The following is a 10,000-nucleotide window of genomic DNA, read 5'->3' on the forward strand; positions in this document are numbered from 1 at the left end:
TTGTTCAAATAAATATTTCATTTTCGGAAGACTGATTAAGGTTATTTCCTTTACATTTATTTATAATGGCTAACTTACAGGTATTGATCGGACAACGAAAAGTCATTCGGAAAAAAGTTACCGAACAATTCAATAGGTCTGACACTTATTCTGCCCTTACCCAGGAGGAAAGGTTGGCTGATAAAGGACCTCTTGTTAATTATAAAACAAGTTGTCAGAGTTAACCGACCGAATCCTTTCTAAGAAATTTTCTGAAAAATCTGAAGAAACAGAGTTAGAGGCATGCAGAATTAACATGTTGCTAGGATTATCTGGACAAAACTGAGAATTGTCTACCATTACTTGAGATTTTCAGGGGTAAGAATGATTCTAATAATATTCCTGACGTGGCCCGCAGTTTACTGAAACGGCCAGCAACCCCTCTTCCTAAGTTTACTAGCAAAGAAGAAGATTTCTTAAAATCTATAGAGTTTGAGGCTACAATTAATGCCTTTCTGTATCCAGACAGAGATTTACTCTTGTTGCTTAGGTAACAGTTAGATGGTCAAGCAAAAACTTTATTAAGTTCCCTTGAACCTGATAAACAGCGTTATGTAGATGCCAAGGAACTACTGATTTCTGCTTTTGCTTCTAAGGATGTTTGCAAAAAGATGCTATTAGGAAAATTACAGAGTTAAGTTTAAAAGAAGGCGATGATCCCTCTACATTTATTTCCATCCTCAGATCAGTATGCGAAGCAGTTAAGACTTTTACCATTGAAACTGATGAATTTGTCAGATATTTTGCTTGGCACGGCTTAAATAGTCGGTTTCAGCGTCATATTATTAATATATTACAGGAAAGACTCATCCTTCCTTAAATGACATCATTTCAAATTTCTTTGCAGCTTGCGAAAGGTATGAAAGTGACGAAAAAAAGTTGCTGAAACTTTAAAATGTAAAGCTTCACCTGTTAAGACACTAAAATTCGCTCTTCGTAAAGAGAGAACTACCAAATGATAATAACAGGTTTTCCCCAGTGTTCCTTATGTTCTACATTTGGAAATTCTGATAAATTTCACATTATTCATAAGTGCCCTAATTTTTCTCCCACAGATAAAATGCATATTTTGAAATCTAGAAATGGATGTGTAAAATGCGGCCAGTTTAATCATATTTCTGGTAAATGTCGCTTTAAATTTTAACAGCTGGCATATTACTTACCTGTGTGATAGGAATCAGTCATCAGGTACAAACTTTACTAATATTAAAGGCAACAAAGCCAGTGTGGAAACTTCTCCCCAAATAAGCAGCGGTGTTGCTATCCTCCCTACTTGTCATTGTGATTTCCATTTTACCCACTTTTTTCATTTAATGTAGATGATACTATTTACAGAGGGTTGAAAGATAGTAGTTCACAGAGCACTTTTATTGCTAAGAAATTGGCTGAGGAGAATAAACTTAAAATCATTAACCTAAAGTAAAGCAAACGGTTAATGGGTTTAATGGTAATAGAGAGTATTTTACTAAAATCGTAGAAGTTCCTGTTATGATAGGAGATAAATCCTTTATCATTTATGGCTTGGCGGTATCAAATATTAATGTAACATTAAAATTACCTGTACTTGGCAGGTTAGTTGGTGAATTTCAGGCACAAGGTGTTAAAATGGCTGATCAATTCCTTAATATTCTCATGAAATTGATAATGTTCAGCTCATTTTAGGTACAGACTTCGCTTATTGTATTGCAGGTACAGATACAGTTTTTGGAGGAATAAGTTCATCAATGTATACAGAATGTCATGCAGGTGTCTTCTGTATGGTAGCATTGATTTAATGATTAAGAATATTGATAACTTAGCTGATACGAGAGCGCAGACCTCTGCTGTTAGTAACCCATTTGAGAGCATACACAGAGTAGTTCCTTTTTGCTAAACTCTAAAGTTGATAGCTTAGCCGATGATGACAATAATACTAACTTGGAAGTAAACTTGTCCTTTTCAGTAATAAATGAAAGAGGTATGCTTATGGAGGAACCATTGCAACAGGCCACTGGTCAACTTTTAGAATCGGAATGTAATTATTACTTAAATTACGATCAGAATATCTACAATGATGAAAGTATTGAACTCAGCAACCAGCTGGTCGAATTTACCACCAAAAACCTTCGTCGTAAGGAATCAGATGGAAGTATTATCGTCCCTTTGTTGTGGAATGGTCAAGTTTCTCATTTGCTTTCAAAGAATGAAAATCTTATCTAAGTTGATATTAAGGTCTAATCTCAAGGGACTTAAAAGACATCCAGACCGTTTGCAGCTCGTTGACCAAACAATTAAGGAACAGTTAAAGGCAGGCATAATTGAACCCATATATGATTTAGAGGTATTTAAAAGTGAGAATCCTCAACATTCCTTTTTACCACACATGCCAATTTTTAAACCGGATAAGGATACTATCAAATGTAGAATTGTATTTTTGTTCAATCTTAGGGATTCTTCTGATAGTATATCTCTGTCACATAACCAGTGCATGTATTCAGGGCCTACATTAAACCAAAAATTATCATCTTCCTTTTTACAGCTTAGATTTGACCAGAAGTTACTCATATTTGACCTCAAGAAAGCTTTTAATATGTTATCCTTAACAGAAACTGATAAGTCTAAGTTGTTATTTTTTTGTATAAAAATGTGAGTCAAGGTGATTTTTCGTTAATGGCTTTTAAGAATGTAAGACTACCTTTTGGTCTTAGATGTAGTCCCTTCTTATTAATGATTTCATTATATTACATACTTGTCTTACAACCTCCAGATAATTCTCGAATTTCAGATTTAAAGAAATCTATATATTTCATGATTTATATGGACAACGGGGCCATTACTGCCAATACTTCCGAGGAGTTAGAGTGGTCGTGTAAACAGCTTTCGAATATATTCGATCCCTATAGAATTGACAATCAACAGGTTGTAACTAATGAGACAATCTTACAGGATGAAGTGGACCGAGAAGCAGAGAAAGCTACGCCCTTACATAACAAGTTGTTCAGGTTAAACTGGGATCGATGGTCCGACGAAGTTTCACTAGACCAATATATCTTGACTTCAATGTTAAAACCAAAGGTCTATTCTACAAACAATTGCGTCCCAGTTTGACTTTTTTGGGTTTAATATGCCTTTATTTAACCGCTGTAGATTGTTCATGCATCAGTTACAGTGTCAAAAGAATTTACATTGGGATCAACCTTTAACGCAAGAATTAGAGAGAATGGACTAATATTTGCAGGCAAACCAACACAGCTCCTCCTTTAAAAATTCCTCGGTGTGTTGGTCCAAGAGATGGCAGTTATAATATTTATATTTTTTCAGATGCAAGTAAGGACATATTTGGTTGTGTACTATATTTACAGCATACTGAATCCAATCATTTAAGCTTTATACATGCCAAAAACCGACTTGTCAATAAACAACTTAAGAATAAACCCATGCCTTCTCTGGAACTTAACGCAATACATTTGGGTGTTGAGTGTGCTCTTGAAATTTGCAAAGATTTGTCTGGTTCTGCTTGCTTAAAACCCTTGAAGGTTAATAATGTTTACGTATATACAGATTAAATAAACATTTTCTCCCTTTGTTGTAAACATACTTCATAGTATACAATGAATGTTTGAAAGTGTTCCTATCAGATTCAGCTTTATTTCAGGGAAAAAATAATCCTGCGGACATAATTACCAGATGTGTCTCATACAACCAGTTGAAAAATTCCTGTCTTTTTCAGGACCGGATTTAAGCATAAATGAAGTACCAGAATTATCAACTACCATTTGCGACTCCCACTGAGGTTCAAGCAACTCCTTCCACTACTGCTGTTACTGAAATTTCTAATGATCTTACTGATATTAATAATTATTCCAATTTCAGAAGACTTGTGTTAATTTTTCCCAGGGTTTTCTTGGTGGTACATAAATGGAAACTGAAGATGAAAATTGTTTGCTCATCAGTCGCTAATTACTTCGCCCAGGCTCTAAATTTCTTGTTATACACTGAACAAAGGAAGCATTATCCTGAGGTATATTCTTACCTACAGCATGGTCTTAATTCCAAACAAGACATTCCTCCTATTTAAAAAATGGAATTATGGCTTAAACGGAAATTGCCCTTTATTATTACCTCCAGATAGTCATTTGACCAAACTAATCATTTGGGATGCAAACCTTAAATTATTTCATTCAGGATGTTATTCTGTATTAGCGGAAATCAGAAAGCATTATTACATCCCTAAGCATTTCTCAATTGTGAAAAGGGTTCTCGAACAATGTGTCCATTGTCGCAGGTTTAATAATCGTTTTATAAAGTTAAACCAGAACTTTTACAGGGACTTCAGAGCAGATCCTCCTACTGTTCCCTTTTCTCATATATTTATTGACTATTTGGGACCTTTCAATGCGAAGGGTGGAAGGGAGACACGAAAGGTTTGGTTACTATGTTTTACCTGTACTTGGTCGAGGGCAGTTAACCTCAAAATTTTTAGGAGTTTGAACGTGGCAGAATTTTTAAGAGCATTTCAGCTGCACTGCTTTGAGTACAGGATTCCTCAACTTTGTATAAGTGATCTTGGAACTCAGTTGGTGGCAGGAGCTAACACTATAACTTCCTTCATTAGTGACCCTCGGACCCAATTATATTTTGAGGAAAAAAATGTAAAACCTCTCTCCTTCCAGCAATATTTCAAAGGCTGTACTCAATTGGGGTCATTAGTAGAAGTCTGTGTAAAAATGGTTAAAGGATTAATGTTTGGAGCAATTAAGAATTTTGTATTGACCTATGGAGATTGAATTTCTTGTCTGTAATATTGTGCATCTCATTAATCGGCGTCCTATAGGCTTCAAAGAAGCTGTTCGTGATAACACTGACTACATGCCTGAACCAATAACGCCAGAACAACTCATACGAGGCTATGAATTAACGTCTCTAAACCTTATCCCTGATCCTCAACCTATTTAAGTTGAAGATCCAGAATTTGACCCCGGCAAGCATAATATTTCTGATAATGACCTAAAACTGCGTAAAATTAGGCAGGCTTTAATAGAGACCTATCATAACGAATTTCTAGGTACACTGATTCAACAAGCAGTCGACAGAAAAGGACGATATCGTCCCGTTACTCATAATTTACTAAAGGTTGGGTATGTTGTATTAATTAAGGAGGAATATACCAAAAGGAATAATTATCCTCTAGGTATAGTTCTAGAAGTTTTTACGAATGATTTGAGTTAAGTTACCCATGCTCTTATTAAGGAGGGAAAAACAGGCCAGACATCAAAGTTGCATGTCAGTAATATCATTCCAATACTAGAAAATACTGGAAGTACCTATTCAGCTACTCCTGATGTCTATGATTCTGCTACTTCGTCCTCACGGCCCAAAAGAAAGGCTGCTATATTAAGCCAAGAGAGGACAAGGCAAATGCTTTAGCGTTTATTCAGTGTGTATGTTCATGTATTTAATTTGCTTATTTTTACATTTTTCAAAATATACTTTCACAATTGTAAAGTTCTAAATGTTTCGGGATGAATTTTTTTTCCCTTCAGAAAATTCCATCTTCCCCACTGGACTGTACAAAATATTTCATTTTACATGGCGACAGGAAAGACTAGTAACTATTATCACTTTGGTATTTTGATTGCCCTACTCTTTGTACAGTCGGGGAAATGATTCCTTTTACCCCCTGTGTTCACTAGACACGCTAAATGACAACGCCACTTTTGTTTATGTAGCAGAAACTGTTGAAAATATCAATGAATTCTGTCTCAAAGGCAAGCTTATTGGTAGAGACGTTTCCTTACCTGTTAGTATATATTCACTTGATTATTTCAAAAGAAACAATATGACCTGACAAAAAAAAAGTTTACGAACAAACTACAACGTGATTCATGGTTTTACACGTGATTTTTTATGATTATATAAGACGTTGTATCAGAGGGAAATTACATAATGTAATATTATCATACACTTGCGTTTGGCTCTTGAGGCTGACGTAGGAAGACGTATACCTTAGTTTAACCAGACCACTGAGCTGATTAACAGCTCTCCTAGGGCTGGCCCGAAGGATTAGACTTATTTTACGTGGCTAAGAACCAATTGGTTACCTAGCAACGGGACCTACAGCTTATTGTGGAATCCGAACCATATAGCTAGAAATGAATTTCTATCACCAGCAATAAATTCCTCTAATTCTCCATTGGCCGGCCAGAGAGTCGAACTCGGGCCAACAAAGTGCTACCCGAGTACGATATCGACCCGTCCAATGAGGAACTGTGACTGACGTAGGAAATAGAGGTGGAGGGACGGGGGCTGGGGGTGCGGGAAGAGGGAGGAGTTGTTTGTAAGGTATAGACGATGAACTGTCGAAGTATGTATAGCTTCGTTAACGATTTTCCCCTAACTCATAAACCTTTTGAAGCTAGTTCTGATTTCCCATTGAAACGATAAATAATGTTGCTACAACTACTGAAAATATTGTGTTAATTCTGTCAGACTTTATAATAAAAGTGTAGTTTTCTTATTCAATTTCTTAACAGTGGTTTGCATTAGGATAAATTCAGTTATCGAATACCATAACCTTGACCTAACCCATTCAAATGTTTCTGAACACAATTAGTTACATTAGAGTTCAAATATTTACATAGAATGTCAAATGAATGACTGGACATAAGTTGCCTCTGATTGGCTGATTACAGCCAGCTATTTTATCCTTTGAATATCATTTATTCTACGCTGAAAATTCCGTCAAATTTGCGTAATTCAATCGAACAGCGGAGGAAAAGTAGTTCTATCTTGAACAGCCGACCGTTCTGTATATCGTCATCAGCAAAGAATCAAAATTTTTTGTGAGAATAAAGATGAATAAAATTATTGGAAATACTGAATTCCCAACAGATACACAGGAGTTTGGAGATGATACTAATGCAAGGACAGATATTTGAATTAATAAAAATTTCATGAAATGTATCGGCGATCCTGATAGGAATTCTATTTTTAGACATACTTTGTAGCAGTTGTCGGTAACATTATTTAGAGCTCATTCGTTGTGACCAAGGATATAGGATGTCTACCCCAAGATCTAAAGACTACATTCTTTAGACCTTGGTCTACCCAAGAAGAAGGACCAAGAGAGGTCAGCTGAGAACGAAGTTTCCTTTCCACCGACTGCTGCTGAGATCAGTTGGACAACTTTTCATATGGAGTTATTTTTACTATTAACAGTCTTATTATGCCACAGTTTTAATCATGATTTATCAGCCACTTACTGTTGCTAAACCTGCAAAGTCCCAGCTAGGTCAGAGTACTCCGCCCTATTTTTCATTATGTAATTGTACATTTATTACCTATTCATTTTTACCCTTATATATTGTGTATGTGTCAGAGTATTTTTGTGTCTAATCCACTATTTTCAATTGTCATGTTATCTGTATGTACCTGTCCTGTTTTGCATAGAGAATGATTGACCTCGGGTCACTTGGATGTCTTTGTACTGACGTCCGCACACTGCTTTATAAGCGGGCGGTTTCCTCAATAAACTAGCAGTACTTATCTGCCTGCTCTTTCTTTCGCACCTTCTCACAGTGTTGACCCCCAGAGGTCCCCAAAGCCATTAACAGACCCAAACGGCGACTTATTCTTGGCCCCATGAACCACCCCATGCCCCTAACGGACTAACTACGGTGCTCTAACAAAGGATTTGGACGTTACCAACCCTCGTTGGCAAATTACCAGTGTCATTAACTGACCCACACGGCATGCTCCCAAGCGTGTATTGACGCGAATGTTAACTCACACTCCAAGTGAGAGAGCGGAAATGAGCATGGACTTGGACATTCCCTCCCACACACAAATAACCGCAAACCTCTCGGAGACAGATATCTCCCTCGCGCAACTCTCACTTGCGCCCTCCCCCACGCCAAAACCCGCACGTTCCTCCACACCAGTAGTTCCTCGCTGGGTGAGCGGGTTCCGTTCTCAGCTACCACTCTGTTGGTCGCGAGTTCGAATCTCCGACCGCCAGTGAAGAACAAGAGGAATTTGTTTCTGGTGATAGAAATTCATTTTCGCTATAATGTGGTTCGGATTCCACAATAAGCTGTAGGTCCTGTTGCTAGGTAACCAATTGGTTCTTAGCCACGTAAAGTAAATCTAATCTCTCGGGCCAGCCCTAGGAGAGCTGTTAATCAGCTCAGTGGTCTGGTTAAACTAAGATATACTTAACTTTTCCTCCACACCAGTACCCGCTCCTCGCACGATGCCCCTCCCTACAGATCAACCGAGGGCCGCCCACACCATAAAATTGCCGCCGTTCACCCATCACAACCCGGCATCATGGCTCTGCAGGGTCGAGGGGCAGTTCAGGGTGGCAGACCTGACCAACGAGGTGCTGCAGGCAGACAGTGATCAACGCCCTACCGGAGGAGATATACAGGAAGGTCGCCCTGTGGGTGACGTCAACTTCGAGCCCTGCCACCTACCAGCAATTGAAAGCCTCTCTCATCGAGACCTGCTCCCTGCCGGTCTCCCAGAGAGCCGCCCACGCCCTCAACCTCGCCATCAACCCCCGGCAGGACACAAACCTCCTGGAGACATGGCATGCCCTCCAGGACCTCCTCCTCCTCCCTGATTTGGACAGCAGCGGCAAGAACAAGGAGATCAGCCTGTCGAAGGAGATCCTCCTGGGGCAGCTCCTCCCGGAGGTTTGGGGTCAGACTTAGGAGCCCTACACCCTGCCGGTTGAGGATCTCATCAGAACGGCACAGCAGCTAATTGACTCCACGAGGGCGGCAAAGCGGGCATCCATGCCCGCGCACCCCATCAACTGCCTCCAGCCAGAGGAACCCAACATGGAGGAGATCAACGTCGTCGCCAGGAGGTGGCCACCCCATCACCAGAATAAGGAAAGGCCGGGGCTTTACTACTACCACCGGAGGTTCGGCAAAGACTCCCAAAATTGCGAAGCCCCCTGCCTTTTTGCCCATCCAAAAAATGGGGGAAGCAGCGGCCAGCCTCACAGGCCACCATGGCAGCAGAAACACCCAGTAGGGTTCTATGTCCACGACACCATCTCCAGCAGGATGATCCTGATCGACATGGGGCTGTGCGGTCAGTGTTCCTGCCTTCCAGAGAGGACTGCAAACGCCCACCGGACCCGGCTGCCTCCCTGACGGCCACCAACGGTTCCCCCATCGTCTCCTATGGCACCAAGCTCCTGTCGGTCTCCATCCTGGGCTGGAGATACAAGTGGAACTTCATCGTCGCGGACGTGAGGACCCCACTCCTGGGTGCGGACTTCCTGGCCCACTTTGGACTGGCAGTCGACGTCGGCCGCAAACGCCTGCTGGACACCGAGTCCTGCCAGTCCCTGCCCCTGGCGCCGGGCCCCAGCGCACCCAAGTATGTTTCGTCACTCCCCACCAATACGCCTCCCTCCTGAAGGAATTTCCTGAGGTGTTCAGGCCCAAACTTCGTCAGGTGCCCGGGGCCCCTGCCAAACACGGAAAATATTATCACATCAAGACGAGGGGCCCCCCGATGCATGCAAAGTTCTGGAGGCTTCCCCATCAGCACCTTCAGGAGGCCAAGAATGCTTTCACCAACATGGAGCGTATGGGCATGTGTAGAAAGGCCCCCAGCCCGTGGGCCTCTCCCCTTCACATGGTGCAGAAACCGGACGGCTCCTGGAGACCCTGAGGCGACTACAGGCGCTCAACCTTGCTACAGAACCAAACCACTACCCTCTCCCAAACATGCAAGACCTCACGGCCTCTTTCCACGGGGCCAAAATATTTTCAAAATTAGATCTGTTAAAACCCTATTTCCAGGTACCAGTAGATCTAGAAGACATTTCCAAAACCGCCATCATCACGCCCTTCGGGTCCTATGTCTTCGCCTTCTCCACCTTCGGCCTGAGGAACGCAGGGGCGACTTTCCAGAGACTGATGGACAGCATCCTGGGGACCTGAACTTCTGCGTCTGCTACGTT

This window comes from Macrobrachium rosenbergii, chromosome 21, assembly GCF_040412425.1.
Source record: "Macrobrachium rosenbergii isolate ZJJX-2024 chromosome 21, ASM4041242v1, whole genome shotgun sequence".
Taxonomy (NCBI): Eukaryota; Metazoa; Arthropoda; class Malacostraca; order Decapoda; family Palaemonidae; genus Macrobrachium; species Macrobrachium rosenbergii.